The sequence below is a fragment of the Dama dama genome, chromosome 12 (genome assembly GCF_033118175.1).
Source record: "Dama dama isolate Ldn47 chromosome 12, ASM3311817v1, whole genome shotgun sequence".
Classification (NCBI taxonomy): Eukaryota; Metazoa; Chordata; class Mammalia; order Artiodactyla; family Cervidae; genus Dama; species Dama dama.
Genome location: NC_083692.1, coordinates 51,450,874 through 51,474,498, shown reverse-complemented (window position 1 = coordinate 51,474,498; position 23,625 = coordinate 51,450,874). Strand labels below are relative to the sequence as shown.

The 23,625-nt window shown below is 43.2% G+C and overlaps 1 non-coding gene across 1 annotated transcript; it reads left to right on the top strand.

The window, feature by feature from the left end:
* Positions 1-23,552: 23,552 nt before the first annotated feature.
* Positions 23,553-23,625, top strand: TRNAQ-UUG (transfer RNA glutamine (anticodon UUG)). The gene has a single exon. It is a non-coding gene; the product is annotated as a tRNA-Gln (tRNA).

The window sequence follows — 23,625 nt, the reverse complement described above, 5'->3', positions numbered from 1 at the left end:
ATTTTTTGGAAAATACAAATGCGCAGGTATTGCTTTTTTCCTCCAAAGCTCCAGATGTGTTTCTAATGAGCAGCTATGTTTAAAAACAACTGGACTATATGATGATTTTTATCTAGTTTTTTCACTTTTTCTATTTCATAGCCAGTGCTCTCATTTCATTTGGTTTATGTTTTCCAATTTCTCCATCTCTTTTTTTTTTTCTGATGTTCTTTCTCACGCCTTTATCAACTGTAGTAGAAAAGCTTTTGTGCGTGTGTGTGTGTGTATAGTATGTATATATTTTAAAAACTTATAGAATTTTTACCTAACTAAAAATTTGACATTTTAATTCCACTTGTTTAACTCAGTATGAATAGAACATTAGATTTCTAATTTTAAATAAATAGATATGCAACAAGCAACAAAGGTTTACTGTATAGCACAGGGAACTATAGTCAATATGATAATAACCTGTAGTGGAAAATAATCTGAAAAATAATATATGTGTGTATTATAACTGATTCACCTTGCTGTGCACTTGAAACATTGTATGTCAACAATACCTCAATAAAATACATATATTAAGAAAAAACAAACAAAAATTAAAAGCAGCTTATACAGATTAATGTTAATGGAATAACAAATTTATTTTTTAAGACTTTGTACAAATCTAAAAAAAAACAACGAACCCCTGTGCTATCCACTTGAAAGAAATGTAACATTTTAAATCAATTGTACTTCAATAAATAAAGCTTCTTAAGTGCAAAAAAAAAAAAAAAATGTTATGTCCAGACCTTGGAGTTCTGTGTAGATATTAAGACCGGGGATTGATTTCCTCTGTGAATGTGAAGGGCACCAAGATGAATTAATAAGTGAAAAAACTCAAGGCCTAGAAGAATGTGCTGTGTTCATCCTGTTTGGGTGGGGATATAAAAGACATGCTTTTATGTGCTAGAGGATTTCTCTATAGACTCAAACTTAGGCGGTCTGAGGGAAACATGGTTGACGAGCAAAGAAGCCTTTTTCATTTTAGTGCCATTTTGTTCTGTCTGAATTTTATCTTGTACTAACTTCCATACAATTTAAATTAGATAACACTATCTACCTCTTGAGCTAATTAAAAAGACTAAATGAAGCTGTCTATATACAACTTTTCTGTAAAGTTCTACTCACCAATGTCAATTTTATTCTTCTTAAGAGAAGCAAATATTAATTGGAGTCTAGTCTAAAAGTAAGAATCACCTGAATTTGAACTTTCATCTTTAATATTCTTGATGGTTTGAGACAGGAGACCAGTCACCATCTTAGGGTTGTATGGACCACCAAGGGTTGGCCCATCTCCTCCCACCTCCCCACCACTGAGGTCACCACCCTGAGGCCATATCACCATCTAACCAGGCTCCCTGCTCCCTTGCTCCTCACAGTGGTTACAGAAAAACAGTTCAAACTCAAGCAGTCACTGCTCTGCTCATGACCTTCTAATGGCTCCCATGTCAGCCAAAATCAAATTCCTTACAAAGGTCCTGCATCATCCACCTGCCCCTTCCACGTTTCAAACCACTTTTAACACTCCTTTAAGCATGGCTCCAGCCATGGGTCTCTTGGCTGCTCCTGGCCCACTGACACCTCCCTTCCTCAGAGCCTCTGTTATTGCTCGTATTCCACTACTTGTACCGGTGTCCCTGGTTACCTGCATGGCTCACTCCTATAACTCAGGACTCATATGTCGCCTTCCCAAGGCAACCTTCACTGATCCCCCACTTCCATGTTATATCCCTTCACATACACACACACACACACACACACACACACACACACACACACACACACACACACACCCCACTCTGCTTTCCTGGTTTATTTACCTCCCTAACACTTACCACCTTTTTTTTATACTTTTCATTATTGCCTTTCTCCCCTTACTTCAAAGTTCACTCCACGAAGCAAGGAAAGTTTATTTTGTTCGTCCCCAGTCCCTAGAACAGTATGTCACACATAGAAAAGAAAAAGTGAAAATGTTAGTCACTTATTCCTGTCCTACTCTTTGCAATCCCATGGACTATAGCCTGCCATGCTCATCTGTCTATGAAATTCTTCAGGCAAGAATCCTGGAGTGGATTGACATTCCCTTCTCCTGGGGATCTTCCCAACCCAGGGATCGAACACTGGTCTCCTGTACTGCAGGCAGATTCTTTACCCCTGAGCCATCAGAGAAGTCATGACACATAGAAATTGCTTGATAAATCTTGTCTTACCTAATTCTGGCTGTGGGGAGAGTAAGTAATGATTTAAGCTACTGGTCAGAAGAGAAGAGAAGAACTCGAGTAGGTAGTTTGGACACCCTCTTTGGCAGGGAGGGGGGGTTCTTTTTAAAATTGGCAGGGGGAGTTACACGATGAAAGCAGGAAGAAAACCATCTCAATGAGATAATACAACTGTTCACTTAAATGGTAAGATTTTAAGGTCAGACATGAGTCGTGCAGTTGCTAAAGTTCATGAAGGGCTTCCAGACAATATTCAGAGTACAGTCTTCTGGGATGGAGATAAGGAAACATTCTTGCAACAAGTAAACCCAGAATCAACACAGTCATTAGGATAAATACTGATACTGTGTGCTGATTCATGTTGAGTATGGCAGAAACCAACACAATATTGTAAAGCAGTTATCTTCCAATAAAAAAAGTAAACAAAAATACTAATTGATAAGGCAGGCAAGGTTAAACATTTACCCTGCACTCACAATAAATGTGTTAACAGATCATAGATCGGGAAACACTAGGGCATTTCCTGGATAAAGTCAGATTAGAAGCAAAAATTACTTCTCTTTTGATCACTTCACTGGGGTGGTTTCCCCTAGTGTCAGGGTTGCTGTCAGTTTTATAGCTATGCCCACCCAGCTAGTGGCTCAGGCATGTGATTTTATTGCCCTGATCACAAAATGAAGTTCCTGAGAAATGAACAATGGAAAGACCTCTAAGAGTCAATGAGTCTTCTTGGGACGGTATAGTCAGTCACAAACAGGCAGGACCCCTACTCTTGTGAGTCATGAGGAAACCAGAGGGGCCTCCAGAACTTGAATGTGAGATAAGACCATTAGATATTCCTGAACAACCCAAGCCAAGAAGCTGCACTTCCTTTAACACACCTGTGCAAATCACCTGTGGTCATCCAGGCCACCGTGGGAATGTTCTTTGTATTTCATGGGGTTGGATATTGTAAATAAAAGGGGTGATCTCATTCTTGGAGAAGAGTCATTTCATTCTGCTGTGAGCAAAACTCTACTCCTCTTGCCACTTATTTCCAACCTTCTCTTCAGCCTCTCCTATCTCCTGCCTTTCCCCCTCTGTTAGATCCCAGTTGTGTTTCTCTCCTACTTATATTTCTCTCCCAATTCCCAGTGACTATCACACAGTACATGACACCTTTGAGTTGGAGGGTCTTAGTAGGAAAAAAAAAAGGTGGGGGTGGGGGGCAACTGGTCTATTTATTCTGGATGTCATTCATACTAAAAGCCTGAGAAAGTCAGTGATCAGTTCATTTCTTATTGGAGGACCAAGTAAGAAAGGTGATGCAAAGATATGAAATGGACAAGACATAATGTAGAACTGGAATATGTCTAATACAAAAATATATGCCAGAACGTCTTACGTCTTAAAGAGGGTTACAAATGCAATTCTAAATTTTCTACCTGGAAAAAAAGACTATTAGTAACACAAGCCCTAGGGGCTATCTGATTCAAAAATAAAATGATTGGAGAAACACATACCGGACATGATACCAATGGGAGAAAAAAAATTACAATGTAATGAACAATGTCTCATTACATTTAGAATGTTCTAAATGAGTTTCATGAGCTACTTCTTAGAAAAGCCCTCAAGAAAAACCATGGCACCTCTCCTCAGAGCCGTTTATTGACAGCAACTCTAGCGAAGTCCAGGTTTGGAGCATCAGCCCATCTGACATAGCTCGTCAGACACTAGCAGCACATACATGGCTCTGGTGTAGCTGGGACTGTTTTGTGATTGCTATTGCTGTTGTTCAAGTTAATCCCCTTAGTAGGGATGTGTGTGTCTCAACTCTCCTCCCGCTTTTGTGTTTATTCCAGTCATTTTGTCTATTTATGTTACACAACTGGCCTCTGAAGACACTGTGTTGGAGACAGTCATTCATCTACTCACTTAGGTATTTCAATAACTCTTACTGCCTGATAGGGTTCTCTGCAAGTAAGCAAATAACATCCTATCTCAGAAAGTTTAAATCCTAGTACAAAGGAATGGGCATGTGGTATCAGGTAGGTAAGTGTTATAGAAAATAACAAACCAAGAAAAAGGGAGGCCTGGAGGGAGGAAGAGTCTAGGGAATAGTTAGGGAAGGTCTCACTGAGGAGGTCACATTTCAGTCATGACCTGCAAGAAGTGATTAAACTACGTGAATGGCTGGGGGAATGGCAAGTACAATGGCCCTGAGGTAGGGAAAAGAAAGTGAAAGTTATTCAGTTGTGTAAAACTCTTTGCAACCCCATGGACTATACAGTCCATGGCATTCTCCAGGCCGGAATACTGGAGTGGGCAGCCTTTCCCTTCTCCAGGGGATCTTCCCAACTCAGAGATCAAACCCAGGTCTCCTTCATTGCAGGTGGATTCTTTACCAGCTGGGCCACAAGGGAAGCCCCTGAGGTAGGTAGGGGATTGCCCAGTAGGACAAACAGAATACAAGCTAATGTGACCAAAGTAACAAGTCTAGGTGAGCCAAGAAGCCCATGAGAGAGAGGAGGAGTGGTAGGAGGGCAGGGCAGGTAACATAGGACCTGGTAGATCACCGTAGGTACTTCAGAAAAAGTCACTGGAAAAAAAAAGAAAAAGTCACTGGAGGGTTTTGAGTGAAAAAATGACATCAGCTAACTTAAGTATTAGAAGGACAGCTCTATATAGTGGATGCGGCAGAAGCTCATCTAATGACCATTGCATTCATCCACTGATTTAGAGAAATAGTAAATGTCTATTATGTGATGGCATAAGTCCTTTTGAAGGAGGTTGCCACTATCGACATTAACTCTATCACTGTTTGGCCTCAGGCCAAACTACAGGGAGGGAACACAGCCCCACCCATTAGCAGAAAACTGGATTAAAGGTTTACTGAGCATGGCCATGTCCACCAGACCAAGACCCAGTATGAAAAGGCTGAAAGACAAGACACTGAAAGGTGAACCTCCCAGGTCAGTTGGTGTCCAATATGACACTGGAGACAGTAGAGAAACTGCTCCAGAAGGAATGAAGAGGCTGAGCCAAAGCAGAAACAACACCCAGTTGTGGATGTGTCTGGTGGTGAAAGTAAAGTCCGATGCTGTAAAGAACAACATTACGTAGGAACCTGGAATGTTAGGTCCATGAGTCAAGGTAAATTGGAAGTGGTCAAACAGGAGATGTCAAGAGTGAACATCGACATTTTAGGAATCAGTGAACTAAAATGGATGGTAATGGGCGAATTTAACTCAGATGACCATTGTATCGTAATGTGGGCAAGAATCCCTGCATTCTTCTAAAGAAATGCAGTAGCCCTCATAGTCAACAAGTCTGAAATGTAGTACTTGGGTATAATCTCCAAAATCACAGAATGATCTTTGTTCATTTCTAAGGCAAACCATTCAATATCACAGTAATTCAAGTTTATGCCCCAACCACTAATGGTGAAGAAGATGATCAGTTCTATGAAGATCTACAAGACCTTCTTGAACTAACACCAAAAAAAGAGATGTCCTTCTCATCATAGGGGACTGGAATGCAAAAGTAGGAAGTCAAGAGAAAACTGGAGGAACAGGCAAGTTTGGCCTTGCAAAATGAAGCAGGGCAAAGGCTAACAGTCTGCCAAGAGAAGGCACTGGTCATAGCAAACACCCTCTTCCAATAACACAAGAGACGACTCTACACATGGACATCACCAGACAGTCAATACTGAAATCAGACTGATTATAATTTTTGCAGCCCAAGATGGAGAAGATTTATACAGTCAGCAAAAACAAGACCAGGAGCTGACTGTGGCTCAGATCATGAACTACTCATTGCAAAATTCAGACTTAAATTGAAGAAAGTAGGGAAAACCACTAGACCATTCAGGTATGACCTAAATCAAATCCCTTATCATTATACAGTGGAAGTGATAAGTAGATTCAAGGGATTAGATATGATAGAGTGCCTGAAGAACTATGGATGGAGGTTCATAACATTATATAGGAGGCAGTGATCAAAATGATCTCCAAGAAAAAGAAATGGAAAAAGGCAAAATGATTGTCTGAGGAGGTCTTACAAATAGCCAAGAGAAGCAAAAGGCAAAGGAGAAAAGGAAATATAAACCAATCTGAATGCAGAGCTCCAGAGAATAGCCAGGAGAGATAAGAAAGCCTTTTTAAGTGAACAATGCAAAGAAATAGAAGACAATAGAATGGGAAAGACTAGAGATCTCTTCAAGAAAATTAGAGATACCAAGGGAACATTTCATGCAAAGATGAGCACAATAAAGGATGGAAACAGTATGGACCTAACAGGAGCAGAAGATGGTTAAGGAGAGGTGGTTAAGAATACAGAGAAGAAGGTCTTAATGACTGGGATCACCAAGATGGTGTGATCACTCACTTAGAGCCAGACATCCTGGAGAGTGAAGTTAAGTGGGCCTTAGGAAGCAACACTATGAACAAAGCTAGTGGAGGTGATGGAATTCCAGCGGAGCTATTTCAAATCCTAAAAGATGATGGTATTTCAAATCTTAAAAAATGCTGCATTCAATATGCCAGTAAATTTGGAAAACTCAGCACACAGGACTGGAAAAGGTCACTTTCATTCCAATCCAAAAGAAGGGCAATGCCAAGAAATGTTCAAACTACAGCACAATCACACTCATTTCACATGCTAGCAAGGTAATGTTCAAAAACCTTCAAGCTAGGCTTCAACTGTATGTGAACCAAGAAATTCCAGATGTACAAGCTGGATTTAGAGAAGTCCGAGGAACCAGAGATCAAATTGCCAACATTCGCTGGATCACAGAAAAAGCAAGAGAAATCCAGAAAAATACCTACTTCCACTTCATTAACTACGCTAAAGCCTTTGATTGTGTGGATCACAATAAAGTGTGGAAAATTCTTAAAGAGATGGGAATACCAGACCACCTTACCTGCCTCCTGAGAAATCTATATACAGGACAAGAACCAACAGTTAGAACCAGACATGGAACAATGGACGGGTTCTAAATTGGGAAAGGAGTATGTCAAGGCTGTATATATATAAAAATATATAAATCTTTAAATAGAAGGAAAAGAGACCAAACATTTTATAGAAAAATAAAAGTCACAGAGAAAAATTAATCAATATAAAATGATATAAAAATGACACTTAAATATGTGAAACCTATAAGCAGAAACCTGAGAAACTGTATGCAGGTCAAGAAGCAAAAGTTAGAACTGAACATGGAACAACGAACTGGTTCCAAATCAGGGAAGGTATACATCAAGGCTGTATGTGGTCACCCCGCTTATTTAACTTATATGCAGAGTACACCATGCCAAATGCCAGGCTGGATGAAGCACAAGCTGGAATCAAGATTGCCAGGAGAAATATCAATAATGCCAGATATGCAGAATACACCACCCTAATGTCAGAAAGACAAGAAGAACTAAAGAGCCTCTTGATGAGTCTGAAAGAGGAGAGTAAAAATGTTGGCTTAAAAACTAACATTCAAAAAACTAAGATCATGGCATCCAGTCCCAACACTTCATGGTAAATAGATGGGGAAACAATGGAAATAGTGACAAACTTTCTTTTCTTGGGTTCCAGAATCACTGTGGACAGTGATTGCAGCCATGAAATTAAAAGACGCTTGCTCCTTGGAAGAAAAGCTACGACAAACCTAGACAGTCTATTAAAAAGGTTTTAATTTTGCTGACAAAGGTCTGCATAGTGAAAGCTATGGATTTTCCAGTAGTCATGTACTGATGTGAGAACTGGACAATAAAAAAGGGCTGAGCACCAAAAAATTGATGCCTTTGAACGGTGGTGATGGAGAAGACTCTTGAGAGTCCCTCAGACAGCAAGGAGGTCAAACCAGTCAATCCTAAAGGATACCAACCCTAAATATTCTTTGGAAGGACTGATGCTGCAGCTGAAGCTCCAATATTTGGCCACATGATGTGAAGATCCAACTCATTGGAAAAGACCCTGATGCTGGGAAAGATTGATCACAGGAGGAGAAGTGGGCAACAAGGGATGAGATGGTTGGATGGATTCACCAACTCAATGGACATGAGTTTGAGCAAACTCTGGGAAATAGAGAAGGACAGGAAGCCTGGCACGCTGCAGTCCATGGGGTCACAAAGAGTCAGATATGACTGAGTGACTGAACAAACCATCTATTCAAGAAGTTCCTCACAGGTAGAGTTTCTTGCAGACTTTGTGGCAAAGAGCAGATATGTTGCTAGCCCAGGACAAGCCATGATATTTAATCAACAGCAGGGCTGAGAGTACAAACTTCAGAGGGCGACTGAGATGGGTACCAGAGGAGACAGCTGCTCTTCTCCTCCCATAGGAGAACCAACAGAGCCTTCAGAAGTCAATCTAAGTCAGCACAAACAGGAGTGACTAATACCCACTGGAGCTGGGCTACAACTGTTGCCTGGAAACTCCAAGCAGCAGGCACAACAAAATTTTTATCAACTTCCTCCTAAGAACAAGGTGCCCAGGGAACATGGAGGTCTGAGTAAAGCTACTTCCTGGTGAACCTAGACTGGGAGGTAAATGAAATCTAATGCTGCCTTCCTGGGATCATAATAATCAGTTAAAACATGATTAAAAGCAAAGGCTTTTAAAGGAAAGTTATTGTCTGGAGAACAATAGCCCTTTCTTCTGGTCTGTAAGGGTTTCTACGTGTCCTAGCAGTTCAGGCACCTGAGCAGGAAGAGCCCTGCCCCCGCCACCCGCCCTCACCACACACAAATGGCCCAAGCCTCTGTGAGGCACCTGAGGGCAATGGACAAGCACTCTGGGTGCCCCAAGGCTGCACCTCATAGCGGGGAACCTCAAGCAAAATCGTGTCTCTGAGGTACAGTGTCATCTCCAAATGGGGAGTTTCATGAGGATTTGGTGAGCTTATAAATGAGAGGAACAGAGCACAGTTCATCATGGGAATTCATTCAAATCACAGGCTCCCTTTGCCTCCCCCTGATCTACAAAGACCAGAAGGGGCCCCAAGCAGAGCTCCCAGCACCTCTGACTGCTTTTCCACATGACTTGCATTTCCCAAGTGCTGGCTAGAGAAGTCTGAAGCTCCCCAGTCTGTGCGTAAGGCCAGGGAAACCCACCAAGACTGATGGGTTCGTTGCTAAGGAAGACCAAGCAGATTCTTGGTAAGTTCCCTCTTGACCCCCTGCCTATCACCCCCATGCTCAGCCCACACACTGCCCTTGCCCAGGACATGCACAACCAAGGAGAAGGCCCTGGGCAAGCCTCCCTGAGGAAGGTTGGGGCAGCTCCACACCAGTATCACCGCAAGGCCTGAACACTTAGCACAAGTATTTCTGTCTCTCTACAAAACACAGAACATGCAAGGTTGCCTAAGAGGTTTTGAGAAAGATACACAGGAGCCCCTTCAAGGAAAAGGAGAGCTTTTCTGGGTGTTACACAGGTCAGCAAAGTCCCCTCCAGGCCTCATGTAGAAGACCAAAGAGGGAGGGCTCAGGCCACAGCCGCCTGGACACAGGATCCCCACCCTCTGCGGCCTCTGCCCTGTGTGGCTCTTGGCCTCACTCACAGCCACCTCCCAAGGTGGCAGAAGCCAGATTCAACTGGCAGATAGCAGGACAGAGAGGGGAACCAAACTGCTGCAAAGATGAAGCACAAGAAATAAGATCCAGAAAGCCAAACTGCCAACAGCTGTAAAGCCACCCGGGGCCCAGACCTCCCCTTCCTTCCAGGTCTCCCTGGGTGGCTTCCCTCAGCTTCTCCTGCACACTTCATAGGAGCAATGAACCCCCACTGCTTGAGACAACGGACTCTAGTCCTTCCACACAAGGTCGTCATGGTGCTACCCTGCCCCTCCCCTTTCTAGAGCTGTTTCTATCTGAAGCATCAGGACACTCCAATCTGAGCTCCCCTTCTCTGGCTGGTGTGAGATAACCACCTCGCAACTTCATTCTAGTTCTTGGCCCCACCTCCCATTTCTTGCTCCTCATGTTCACACAGGTACCAGAGCATAGCAGGATGGGCCTCAGGACTTTGGGGTCACCCCTGCTGGATTTGGAGGTATCCAGAGTCTCTTCTCACACACTTCTTTGTGAAATATGTCTCCCCTATAAGTAAGCTAAATTTGCCAACCTGTAATATGTCTCTTTGACATATTAATTGTTCTAAGCTGCTCATTTTCTGAGAAATAACATGGGAAGGGCTCTGAAAATATATAGGAGTTGCTCTTTTCTGAGAAACTCCATTGTAAGGGGAATCTCCATTTTTAAGGGCAACTGTCTGTCTGTACCTGAAAGAGAAGGATGACCAATTCTCTAGCAACTGATCAATGGAGAAGGCAATGACCTAAATCCATATACCTTGTCCCTGTTTACTGTGCTTTTCCTGGTCACCTCCCATAACTGACTCTCCCCACCCTCCACATCGTCCTGTGTCTTCAGCTGAAGACGCTGTTCAAGGTGAGGGTTTCAGCCATTTTGATGAGCTACTCATTTTTCCGCAGTCTCTCTCACATACCTATGTTATTAAACTAAAATTTATTTATTTTTAATTGGCAGATAATGGCTTTACAATATTGTGTTGGTCTCTGCCATATCTCATATTACTAAACTTTTGTTTGATTTTTCCTCTGTTAACCTCTCCAATGTCAATTCAATTCTTAGACCAGCACGAAGAACCTAGAAGGGCAGAGTAAAAGACCTTCCTCCCCAGCACCACTCTTTGGGCATCTCCTGACATAGGTCTGATTTTTACCAGTTTCAACCCAAAATACTGCACCTCTCCAGACTCCAAACTCAAGTTCTGATACGTCCCTCCTCAGCTCCACAGGGACTAGGTCCCCAGGTGACCCAACAATCCTACCACTTCAACTCCACAGACTCACAATCTCAGAGCAGCAATATAGCTCAGAAGTCATCACATCTTTACAATTTTTGAATTCCTTCTGCCATAATGGAGGGTGACCTCCTTGAAAAGAAGTGTAGCCCCCACGGTCCCAGGGGGAGCCAACCAACCACCCTTGCTGGACAGAAATGAGACCCCCTGATATCCCATGTCATTCTTTGGATGACACGTTGTCCCTCAGTCCCCTCCTCCTCCTGAAGCAGCCTGTCCAGTGTCCAAGTGCTTACCTGCCTTCTCCTGTTCTTTCTCCTCTCCTCCTGGCTCCACATCCTCAATTTGTTTCACACCTGTTCAGATGCCTGTTTTGAATCCCCTCATTAGCTTCATTTCTCTTTAAATATACCCTGAGCTTCACATGCTTCTTGCACCTTGACTACATGAAAATCACCTGGCCTCTCCCTAGCATTCCTGCTTGGGTTCCAAGGTCTGGGATCTCACTTGGGATGTTTCTACTCAGAATCAGCTGAAGCTTGTTAGAAATGTAACTCCCTGGCCCCATCCATACCTTTTGAATCAGGATCTGCATTTTAACAAGATCCAAATATGTATAGTATGCCATTAAGATTATGAAAAAAATATACGCTGGTAGCCATGACTGAACATTTTACTCATTGGAGAAACTGGAAAACCATCCCATGGTCCAGCAGTACCACAGACCACTTACATCAGAGGCTGGAATCCAGGCATCAATGATTTTAAACCTCCCCAAGTGATTGTAACATCCAGCACGGATTGATAACTCTGCTATTGAGTATGTTAAAGTGCAGACCCTCTCTTTGGGACCACTGTCAGGGAATGCCAGGATGTGCTCTGCAACCTTGAACTCTTCAGGTCCTGGCCAGAGGTCCCATTTGGTCAGGGCAGCCCTCCACACTAAGAGAGCAGGACCCCATGGTCCTTCCTCCCTATGTCCTCTGCCTGCCTTTTGTCTACAAAAGAATTAGTCGAAAATAATTTAATCAGAGAAATGAGAAAATGCAGAAGCAAAGGAAACAGGCAAACAAAACCAAGTAATAAAAGTTTATTCATTAAGCAAAGTCAAGGACCTTTAGTTCTTCCTCAACAGCCCTAGGTAGATAATATTCTGAGCAATATGCTTTGAGCTGTTCAGTAGATGATGAAACGCACACCAGGCAGATGTTAACTACATGATAACCAAACTGTAGCCATGATGTAATCTGAGAACTACTACATAACTACTTTGTAATTAGTAGTTATTATAACTACTATGTAGTTATAACTACATGTAACTGAATACCTGTAATGTAATATAACTACTATGTAATCTGAATCATGCTGCAATCTGAGAACTGGCTTCAAGGAAATGGAAACCAGTTAACTCTGGAACTAATGATTAACTGTACTTTAAAAAATCAAGATAATGCTGATTAGACCATTGGATGATCAGTTTCAAGATGACCATCAGAGTTAACTGTGCTGTTTCTGAATGTAGCTCCCTCCCTCTGCCTACAACCTTGAGACTCTCCTTTAAAAGCTCTTGCCCACTGATTGTCAGGGGGAAACTAGCCGTTGGACATGAGTCTGCCATCCTCCCCATCTGCCCACCTCTGAAATAAAGCAACCCTGACTCTTAAGTATTGGCTTCTGAGGAGCGAGCAGATGGACCCAGTTTTGGTAACAACAATGCTGACTCTTTTTGAGGCAGTACAGAGAAATGATTAGGAGCACTATTCTGGAGTCAGGCAGACCTGGAATGAATCCGGAGTCCAACTTAATTAGCTGCATGATCTCAGAAAATGTACCTAATTTCTCTGGGCCTCATTTCTTTGTGAGTAAAGTGGAGCCAAGACAACTACCAACTAAAGTTGAATTAAATGAGAAGAGGCATGCACAGTTCTTAGCACAGCACCAGCCCCACAAGTGATAGGCAGTGCTTCACTGCAGTTACTAACACTGATGCTAAAACTCTTAATATTTTGCATGTGTAGCTGCTACACCACAGGGGCTCAAGGTATCCATGGAGGTTTCCCTTCACAAGGAACTCCAGTTTAACCAATTCTGGCTAACCTAGGCAGAAGAGAAGTGTATCACAAGACATGCCCAAAACTAAACATGGGAATGGAGCCAGCTCCAGGGGTCTCACTGGGAAACTTTCAGTGGTGTCCTGGGAAGGATTCAGTCTCAACAGCATCCATGAGCCACTCAACCCGGGGTTCAGGTTTTCAAGCCAGTGTCTGCTCTGGTCAGCCAGGGTCACCTGCCCTCTATGTGGTAAGCAAGGGTCCCTGTAACTTAGACTCCCAACAGGACCACCAATAGGAAGCTCATTCTCCAGAGAAATCAGAGACTGTCACCTAGAGAAGTGGAGGCTGGCCAGACAAAAGGAGATGTACACTTCATCCCATTAAATCTTGGATCCAAAGGCAGGACCACACATTTATTCTTACTATATTTTTATATTATTTTAATATTTATTTTGTTATAGTTTTTTGGCTGTGGAGCATTTGGGATCTTAGTTGCCCAACCAGGAATTGAACTCATATCCCCTGCAGTGGAAACTCAGAGTCTTAAATACTACACTATCAGGGAATTCCCACTACATTTTAAAAAATATTTTTTACTTATTTTTCTTTGTGCTGGGTCTTGGTTGCTGCATGGGGGCTTTCTCTAGTTGCAGAGAGCAGGGACTACTCTCTAGTTGCCATTCAGGGGCTTCCCACTGTGGTGGTTTCTCTTGTTATGGAGCACAGTCCCTAGGCTCACCAGCTTCTGTACCTGCAGCACGTCAGCTCAGTAGCTGTGACCTGTGGACTCCAGAGCAGGTGCTCAATCGTTCTGGCCCACAGAGCTAGCTGCTCTGCAGCCTGTGTTATCTTCCTGGACTAGGGATCAAACCCTCGTTCCCTGCACCAGCAGGAGGATTCTTATTCACTGAGCCGCCAAGGAAGTCACCCACTACATTTTTTAATGAAAGTATTTCTTTCTTCTTTGAGTGTTTTCTAGTGACAGCTTTCCTGAGATCTAATTCACTCTTAAAGTGTACAATTCAGGGGACTTCCCTGGCAGTCCAGTGGTTCCACTACAAGCGGCATGGGTTTAATCCCTTCTTGGGGGAACAAAGATAATGCAAGTTTTGTGGCACAGACAAAAAAAGAGAATGAAATGACAATTCAGTAGCTATTAATATATTTACTGAGTATCACCACCATCCAATTCCAGATCATTTCATCACCCCCCAAAAAAATCCCACCCCATTAGCCATCACTCCTCATTCCTTCTTCCCCACATACCCTGACAACCACCAATTTATTTTCTATCTCTAAAGATTTGCCTACTCAGGACATTTCATAGAGTGGAATCATATTTGTTTGTCCCTTTGAGTATCAAAATTTCATTCCTTTTTTATGGCCAAACAATATCCCATTGTATCAATATACCACATTTTCTTTATCCATTCATCACTGGATGACCATTTGGATGTTTCCAACTTCTGTCTTTTATTAATAGTACTGTTATGAACATTATTGTACAGATTATTGTACAATAGAATGTACACTAAGCAACTATAGAGTAAATATCCACATAAGACAGATATTAGTTAATTTATGTCAATCTTATTTCACCACCTCATCCCATAGCAAGTGGAAGGGATTACGTGCAAGTTTAAATAGCTATAGACCCAATTCAGCTTTTTGTACATATGAGTGGCTGTCTTTGATAGTGTGTCCACCTTTGTCCTATCAGCTGTGACCAGGGGCATAAACCATTGGGGCAGAAGATTGTGGGCAGAACCGTATCATGTAAAGAGTTGTGGCAAAGACGACACCCAAACTGACATTTCTAGAGTAATTCAGAGGTGATCAAGCTACAGAAGGACTCCTGAATGTAAATTTTTCACTAATGAGTGTTTCATATATTTAGTGTTGTTAATTTGCTGATGCTTCAAATAGAAACACCACCATCCACTTTTATATTTCAATACACGTTCAGTAGGCAAAGGCCCATCTAGTCAAGGCAATGGTTTTTCCAGTAGTCATGTATGGATGTGAGAATTGGACTATAAAGAAAACTGAGCGCCAAAGAATTGATGCTTTTGAACTGTGGTGTTGGAGAAGACTCTTGAGAGTCCCTTAGACTGCAAGGAGATCCAACCAGTCCATCCTAAAGGAGATCAGTCCTGGGTGTTCATTGAAAGGACTGATGTTGAAGCTGAAACTCCAATACTTTGGCCACCTGATGCGAAGAGTTGACTCATTGGAAAAAGCCCCGATGCTGGGAAAGATTGAAGGCGGAAGGAGAAGAGGACGACAGAGGATGAGATGGTTGCATGGCATCACCGACTCAATGGACATGAGTTTGAGTAAGCTCTGGGAGTTGGTGATGGACAGGGAGGCCTGGCGTGCTGCAGTACATGGGGTTGCAAAGAGTCAGACATAACTGAGCGACTGAATAACCATTTATCCAGTAATACTTACTGATTACCTATTAATTACTTGTCTTTTTTTAGGCATTAGAACAAATTTATATTTTAAGAGGGATTCAGGGGGCTTCCCGGGTGGTTCAGTGGCTAAGACTCACAGCTTACAATGTAAGAGCCTCAGGTTCAATCCCTGATCAGGGAACTAGATCCCACATGCAGCAACTAAGAGTTCGCATGCTACAATTAAAGAATCCCTCATGTCCCAACTAACACTCAGTGTAGTCAAATAAATAAATAAATATTTCCTTAAAAAAATAAGGGAGTCAGGACTAAGGGGATGGGGAGGATCACCAGAAAGAAAGGACTTCTTACTATTAAAAAGCATTTTCAATCTGAGACTAATGACTACCTGCGAGGCTTTATTCAAAGGGCCAAGCACCTACAATGAGCTTCCCAGGTGGTTCAGTGGTAGAGAATTTGCCTGCCAAGCAGGAGATTTGGGTTAGATCCCTGGATTGGGAAGATCCCTGGAGAAGGAAATTACAACCCACTCCAATATCTTGCCTGTGAAATCCCATGAACAGAGGGGCCTGGCGGGCTACATTCCATGGAGTCTCAAAGAGTCAGACACAACTTAGTGACTAAAAACAACAAAGAGTTTTCCTGTTTGTGTATAGCTCAGCAAAGTCCCCTCAAGGTCTCATGTAGAAGACCAAAGAGGGAGGGCTCAGGCCACAGCCACCTGGACACAGGATCCCCACCCTCTGCAGCCTCTGTCCTGTGTAGTTCTTGGCCTCACTCCCAGATACCGCCCAGGCTGGTAGAAGCCAGATTTGACTGGCAGACACCAGATCCACACCAGGACAGAAAGGGGAACAAAATAGGTGGAAAGAACAAGTGTAAGAAATAAGATCCAGAGAGCCAAGCTGCCAACACTTGTGAAGCTGCTCAGAGCCCAAACCTCTCCTTCCCAAATCTCCCTGCATGGCTTCCCTCAGCTTCTCTTGCTCACTTCACAGGAGCAATGAACCCACACTGCTTGAAACAATGGACTCTAGTCCTTCCACACAAGGTCGTCATGGTGCTACCCTGCCCCTCCCCTTTCTAGAGCTGTTTCTATCTGAAGCACCAGGACACTCCAATCCGAGCTCCCCTTCTCTGGCTGGTGTGACATAACCACCTCGCAACTTCATTCCAGTCTTGGCCCCACCTCCCATTTCTTGCTCCTCACGTTCACACATCATGCCCCAGAGCACAGCAGGACGGTCCTCAGGACTTTGGGAGTGTCTTAGAGGGTAAAGCGTCTGCCTGCAATGCAGGAGACCGGGGTTCAATCCCTGAGTTCGGGAAGATTCCCCTGCAGAAGGAAATGGCAACCCACTCCAGTACTCTTGCCTGGAGAAGGAAATGGCAACTCACTCCAGTACTCTTGCCTGGAAAATCTCATGGACAGAGGAGCCTGGGAGGCTGCAGTCCATGGGATCCCAAAGACTCGGACACGACTGAGTGACTTCACTTTCTGCTGGATTTGGACGTGTCCAGAGTCTCCTCTCACACACTCCTGTGTGAAATGTCTCCCCTGTAGGGAAGCTGAATTTGCCACCCTGTAATACATCTCTTTGACATATTAATTGTTCTAAGCTTGTCATTTTCTGAGAAATAACATGGGAAGGGCTCTGAAAAACAAATAGGAGTTGCTCTTTTGTGAGAAACACCGTTGTAAGAGAAATCCCCATTTTTATGGGCAACTGTCTGTCGGTACCTGGAAGAGGATGACCAATTCTCTAGAAACTGATCAATGGAGAAGGCAATGATCTAAGTCCATATACCTTGCCCCTGTTTACTGTGCTTTTCCTGGTCACTTCCCATAACTGACTCTCCCCACCCTCCACATCCTCCTGTGTCTTCAGCTGAAGATGCTGTTCAAGGTGAGGGTTTCAGCCATTTTGATGAATTACTCGATTTTCCCCAGTCTCTGCCACTTACACGTGTTACTAAACTTTTGTTTGACTTTTCTCCTGTTAATCTCTCCAATGACAATTCAATTCTTAGACCAGCCTGAAGAACCTAGAAGAGCAGAGTAAAAGGCCTTCTTCCCCAACACTGCTCTTTGGGCATCTCCTGACATAGGTTTGGTTTTTATCAATTTCAACCCAAAACACTGCACTCCTCCAGACCCCAAACTCAGGTTCTGACATGTCTCATCTCAGTTTCACAGGCACTAGGTCCCCAGGTGACCTAACAATCCTACCCACTTCAGCTCCACACTGACAATCTCAGAGCAGCAAGACAGCTCAGAAGTCATCACATCTTTACAGTCTTTGAATTCCTTCTGCCATAATGAAGGTTGACCACTTTGACAAGGGTAGCCCCCACAGTTACAGAGGAAACCATCCAACCACCCCCACTGGACAGAAATGAGTCCCTCTGACCCCCCAGGTCATACTTTGATGACACGTTGTCCCTCAGTACCCCAAAGCAGTCCAGGATCGAAGTGTGTACCTGCCTCCTCCTGTTCTCTCTCCTCTCTTCCTGGCTCCACATCCTCAATTCCTTTCACACCTGCTCAGATGCCTCAGTTTTGAATCCCCTCATTAGCCTCATTGCTCTCTATTTAAATACACCCTGAGCTCCGCATGCTTCCCACTCCTTAACATGCATGAAATTCACCTGGCCTCTCCATGGTGTTCCTGTTGGGGTTCCATAGATTTGGTGGGGCCCAGGAGTCTAAATTACTAACAAGCTCCAGGTGAATCTGCTGCTACTGCTGCTGCTGCTGCCGCTCACCACTCTGATTAAGAAGACTTCTACTTGGGATGGCATTTCTACTTGGAATTATCTGGCACTTGTTCGAAACCTGACTCCTGGACCCCATCCAGATCTCCTGAAGCAGAATCTGCATTTTAACAAGATCTATGCGTGTACATTATGCCCTTCAAATTTTGAGAAAATAGAAGTCAGCAACCACGCCTGCAGAGTAGAATCACAGGAGAAATTGGAAAACCATCTGTGGCCCAGGAGTACTGCTGACACATTACATCAGTGTGTGGGATCCAGCCATCAGTGGTTTTAAACCTCCTCGGGTGGTTGTAACATACAGCCAGGATTGATAACTCTGCCATCGGGTGTCCTAAAGTGCAGGCTCTCCCTTGAGACCACTGCCAGGGAAAGGGTGGAAGTGCTCTGCCACCATGAACTTCTTGGGTCACAGCCTGAGGTCCCATTTGACTAGGGCAGCCCTCCACACTGAAACAGAGCAAGACCCAGTGCTCCTTCCTCCCCAGTCCTCTGCCTGCCTTTTGCCTATGGAAAAATGTTAATCAAAATAATTTAATCAGAGAAATGAGAAAGTGCAGAAGCAAAGCAAACAGTCAAACAAGACCAAATAATAAAAGTTTAGTCATTAAGCAAAGTATAGGATCTTTAGTTCTTCTACAAGGGCCCTAGATAATATTCTGTGCCATACGCTTTGAGCTATTTAGTAGATACTGAAAGCAGGCAGAAGTTAACTACATGATAACAAAACTGTATCCATGATGTGTAATTCTCAAAAATCCAACAAGTTGGGCTCCAGCAGTACGTGAATCAAGAACTCAACAGACATATAGGTTTAGTTTAGAAAAGACAGAGGAACCAGAGATCAAATTGCCAACATTCACTGGATCATAGAGAAAGCAAGCATATTCCAGAAAAACATCTGCTTCTGCTTCATTGACTACAGATATGCCTTTAACTGTGTGGATCACAACAAATGGTGGAAAATTCTTCAAGAGATGGGAATACCAGACCACCTTACCTGCCTCCTGAGAATCTGTATGTGGGTCAAGAAGCTACAGTTAGAACCTTACAAGGAACAACTGACTGGTTTAAAATTAGGAAAGGAGTACAGTAAGCCTTCATATTGTCACATTGTTTATTTAACTTTTATGCAGAGTACATCATGCAAAATGCCAGGCTGGAGAATCACAAGCTGGAATAAAGATTACTGGGAGAAATATCAACAACCTCAGATACGCAGATGATATCACCCTGATGGTAGAAAGTGAAGAGGAATTAAAGAGCCTCTTGAAGGGGGTGAAAGAGGAGAGTGAAAAGGTTGGCTTAAAACCCAACATTCAAAAAACTAAGATCATGGCATCTGGTCCCATCACTTCATGACAAGTAGAAGGGGAAAAGGTGAAAGCAGAGACAAATTTCATCTTCTGCGGCTCAAAAATCACTGTGGATGGTGGCTGTAGCCATGAAATTAAAAGATACTTTCTTCTTGGAAGAAAATATATGACAAACCTAGACAGCATATTAAAAAGCAGAGACCACTTTGCCAACAAAGGTCTATATAGTCAAAACTATGGTTTTTACAGTAGTCATGCATGGATATGACAGCTGGACCATAAAGAAGGCTGAGCGTTGAAGAATTGATGTTTTTGAACTGTGGTGCTGGAGAAGACTCTTGAGAGTCCCTTGGACTGCAAGGAGATCAAACCAGTCAATCCTAGAGGAAGTCAACTCTGAATATTCATTGGAAGGACGGATGCTGAAGCTGAAGCTCCAATACTTTGGCTACCTGATGCGAGTGAAGAGTAAAAGTTAAAATTTGACATCACCTCCTGCTCATTCTGCCTCTGTAACTCAGCTTGCTCCTTGCAAAGTCTGGATCACGTAGGTCACATAGTCTCAGAAAGCAGGGACTTACAATACTAGGAACTGGAGTTTATCTCACTCACCCTTGTCCTGTTCTTTACAATTGCCCAGCCCCTGCAAACGTGCTTAATCATGACTGTTCATGTAAAGGTCAAGCATCCCCCTCCGCAATTTGATTACTTTTCCTGCATGCATGAAACCCCTTAGTTTAAACCAGTGTATTAGCAGCTAGTGTTGCCCACTATAGTCTGTCTATAAGAACTCTTAACCCCTTTGTTCAGGGCTCACAGCTTAAGAGTGTTAACTCCTCTGGGCCCACCAGCATAATAAACCTGAGTTCTCCAACTCTCCGAGTGTAGTGCTTGGTTTCTAGAGTACTGGTTTCTACAACAGAAGGGCCAACCTACTGGAAAAGACCCTGGTGCTGGGAAAGATCGAAGCCAAAGGAGAAGAGAGTGGTAGAGGATGAGATGGTTAAATAACATCACCAACTCAATGGACATGAATTTGAGCAAACTCTGGGAGGTAGTTCATGACAGGAAAGCCTGGTGTGCTAAAGTCCATGTGGTCACAAAAGAGTCAGACATGACTTAGTAACTGAACAACAAAAAAACAAAAAAGCTGCAACAGTTCTGAGAACTGTCTTCAAGGAAATGAAAAGAAATTGACTCTGGAACTTATGATTAACTAAACTTTAAAAAGCAAGATGACACTGATCTGACCATTGCATGATCAATTTCAAGATGACTGTCAGAGCTGACTCTGCTGTTTCTGTATGTAGTCACCTCCTGTCTACACCCCTTGTGGATGCGTGCCAGGTAGCTTCAGTCATGTCCGACTGTGACCCCATGAACTATAGCCTGCAGCCTCCAGTCTCCTCTGTCTATGGGATTCTCCCAGCAAGAATACTGGGGTGGGTTGCTGTGTCCTCCTCTAGGGGATCTTCCTGACCCAGGGATCGAACCCGAGTCTCTAATGTCTACTGCACTGGCGGGCGGGTTCTTTACCACTAGTGCCACCTGGGAAGCCCTCTACACTCCTGAGTCTCCCCTTTAAAAGCTCTTGTCCATTGATTATCAGGGAAAGTTAACCTTTGACATGAGTCTGCTGTCCGCCCCATCGGACTGACCATCTCTGAAAAAAAGCAAACCTTCCTTTCTACCAAGCCTGCCTCTCAAGTATTGGCCTCTGAGCAGTGAGCAGCCAGACCCCACTTTCCGTAACAACAATGCTGATTCTTTTTGAGGCAGTACAAAGAAGTGGTTAGGTGCACTACTCTGGAGTCAGACAGACCTGGATTGGATCTGGAGTTCAACATTAATTAGCTGCATGATCTCAGAAAAATGTACCTAATTTCTCTGGGCCTTATTTCCTCGTTGGGAAACTAGAGCTAAGACAGTACCTACCAACTAAAATCATTGTGAATGCTGAATTAAATGAGAAGAAGCAAGCACAGTTCTTAGCAGAGCACCAGCCCCACATGTGATAAGCAATGGTTCACTGCAGTTACTAACACTGACGCTAAAACTCCTGGTATTTTGCATGTGCAGCTGTTAGACCACAAGGACTCAAGGTATCCATCGAGGTTTCCATTCACAAGGAACTCCAGTTTAACCAAATTTGGCTGATCTAGGCAGAAGAGAAGTGCATCATAAGACATGCCCAAAACTAAACATGGGAATGGAGCCAGCTCCAGGGGTCTCACTGGGAAACTTTCAGTGGTGCCCTGGGAAGGATTCAGCCTCAACGGCATCCATGAGCCACTCAGCTCGGGATTCAGGTTTCCAAGTCACAGACTGCTCTGGTCAGGGACAGAGGGAAGGGGCCCTGTAACTCAGGCTCCCAACAGGACCATCAGAAGGAAGCTCATTCTCCAGAGAAATCAGAGACTGTCACCTAGAGAAGGTGGAGGCTGGTCAGACAAAAGGAGATGTCTACTTTATCTCATTAATTCTTGGACCCGAAGGCAGGACCAAACATTTACTCTTACTGCATATTTATATTATTTTTATTATTGTTTTTTTTACTGTGGGGCATTTGGGATCCTAGTTCCCCAACCAGGGATTAAACTCATGCCCCTGCAGTGGAAGCTCAGAGTCTTAACCACTGAACCACCTGGGAAGTCCCACTACATGTAGGAGGGAGGGCTGTGTTGGGTTAGCTGGGGCACATGGGCTCTTCTGTTGCTGTGAGCTGATCAGTAGTTGTGGCTCGAGGGCTTAGTTCCCCCTCGGTATGTGGGATCTTAGTTTCCCAACCTGGGATCAAACCCACATCCCCTGCATAGGAAGATGGATTTTTAACCAGTGCATCTCCAGAGAAGTCCCCCCACTACATTTTTTAATGGAAGCTATTATTTCTTTGAATGTTTTTTTAAATGACATATTTATTGAGGTCTAATTCACTCTTAAAGTTTACAATTCAGGGCACTTCCCTGGCAGTCCAGTGGTTAGGACTCTGCTTCCACCACAGTGGGCACAGGTTTGATCCCTGATTGGGGAACTAACTCCTGTTTGCCAAGTGGCACTGCCAAAAAAAAAAAAAAAGTGTAGAATTCAGTGTTTTAATATATTTACTGAGTATCACCACCATCCAATTCCAGAACATTTCATCACCCCAAAAAGAAACCCCATTCCCATTAGCCATCACTCCTCATTCCTTCTCCCCAACAGCCCCTGACAACCACACTACTCTAGACAGTTCATATAAATAGAATCAGAATATTTGTCCTTTCATGTATCAAAATTCCATTCCTATTTTATGGCTAAACAATGTCCTACTGTATGGATACACCACATTTTGTTTATCCATTCAACACTGGATGGCCATTTGGGTTTTTGTCCACCTTCTGGCTATTATGACTAATACTGCAATGAATATTCTTGTACAGATTTCTGTACAATAGAATCTATACTAAGCAGCTGTAAATATCCATATAACCCAGATATTAGCTAATTTATGTCAATCTTTCTTTACCACTTCATCCCCTAGCAAGTGGAAGGGATTACATGCAAGTTTAAATAGCTATAGACTCAACTCAGCTTTGTTCACCTGTGGTTGACTGTCTTTGATAGGGTGTCCATCTTTGGTCCAATCGGCTATGACCAGGGGCACAAGTTATCTGGGCAAAATATTGTGTGCAGAATTATTTCATTTAAAGAGTTGTGGTCAAAGTATTCACCAAAACCGACATTTCTAGAATATTTCAGAAGGTGACCAAGTCACATAAAGACTCCTGATTGTAAACTTTAGGATAATGAGTGTTCCATATATTTAGTGTTATTTGTTAATTTGCTGATGCTTCAAATAGAAACACTACCATCCAGTCTTATATTTCAGTATGTATTCATTTATCCAACAGTGCTTACTGAGTGTCACTTGTCCTTTTTCTAGGCATTAGAATATGTTTATATTAAGAGGGATCTTCCCTGATGGTCCAGTGGCTAAGACTCCATGCTTTGAATGTAGGGGGTCCTGGTTCAATCCCAGGTCAGGGAG